This window comes from Aplysia californica, unplaced genomic scaffold (genome assembly GCF_000002075.1).
Source record: "Aplysia californica isolate F4 #8 unplaced genomic scaffold, AplCal3.0 scaffold01247, whole genome shotgun sequence".
Taxonomy (NCBI): domain Eukaryota; kingdom Metazoa; phylum Mollusca; class Gastropoda; order Aplysiida; family Aplysiidae; genus Aplysia; species Aplysia californica.
The window spans coordinates 103,078-104,209 of record NW_004798517.1 but is presented as its reverse complement, the minus strand read 5'-3'; the positions used below and the strand labels follow the sequence as shown (position 1 = coordinate 104,209).

Here is a 1,132-nt window from a genome sequence, read left to right as displayed (position 1 = left end):
GGGGAGACAGAAAGACAGACAGACAGACAGACGGGAGGACAGATAGACAGACAGATAGAATGAGTGCCAGACGGACGGACAGACAAACAAACAGACAGGCAGACAGACAGAAAGAAGGGCAAACAGACAGACAGACAGACAGACAGACAGACAGACAGACTGACAGACAGACATGATGAGCCTTGTGGTAGTAATGGTTGTGGTGGTGTATAACAATTTGTTATCATAACGAGAAATGATAAAGCAGTAGCCTACATTACGCTGTCCCCATGGTTTTATGCACCCCTCATAATTTAGCAAAATTGGACCATTTATTGCAAAATTTCTGATTTCTTTCCGTTATCATTCTTTGTTAAAATGAACAGAATCGCATAGTTTCACATTGTTGGGTTCAGTTTGCATAATTTCAGAATTGTTCTTGCATAAAACGACGGGGCCTACATTACGACGAAGGCCTACCTTGTTCCTTCTGAAACTTTGTAAAGTAGCGGTAATACACAGGAACAATCGAATGTCACTTAAATTAATGGGTAAAAAACGTGAGCTCTCCTTTCTTAAAGGAATCCGCGGTGTTCGATCCCCTAGAAAATCGGGTATTTGTAAAAAAAAAAAAATATGGAAAATTCTGTCCCCGTCGTTTTATGGAAGAAAAATTTTGAAATTATGCTAGCTGAACCCCCAAAAATGTGAAATTATGCGAGTCTGTAAATTTTAACAAAGAATGATAAAGGAAAATAATCAGAAATTATGCCAAAAATGGTCAAATTTTGCTAAATTATGCGGGGTGCATAAAACCACGGGGACAGAAATTTGACAAGAATCTATTTCATATTCTTACAGAAGAATATGTCAAGAATCCGTTTGTGAAGGTTCCAATGTCTAAAGAGACCCCTAACATACATAAAAATGTATTTGAAAGCGGTTGGGATGTCAGGAAATGCGAAACTTAACCCCTTGACAAAAATGCTTAACAATATACTCTCTGGGGTCACGTGTTGATCGATATGACGTCATTCGTGAAACTGACTTCTTAACTTTTTTCCATAAGAAGGTGGAAAGGCGAAAAAATATGGTGTGTGTCTCTGTGTGTGTGTGTGTGTGTGTGTGTGTGTGTGTGTGTGTGTGTGTGTGT

The 1,132-nt window shown here is 38.9% G+C and overlaps 1 protein-coding gene across 1 annotated transcript in view; it reads right to left on the bottom strand.

The window, feature by feature from the left end:
- The window catches only part of LOC101855691, a gene marked incomplete at its 5' end in the record, with an annotated part of 9,015 nt that overhangs the window by 5,745 nt on the left and 2,138 nt on the right, over positions 1 to 1,132 (bottom strand).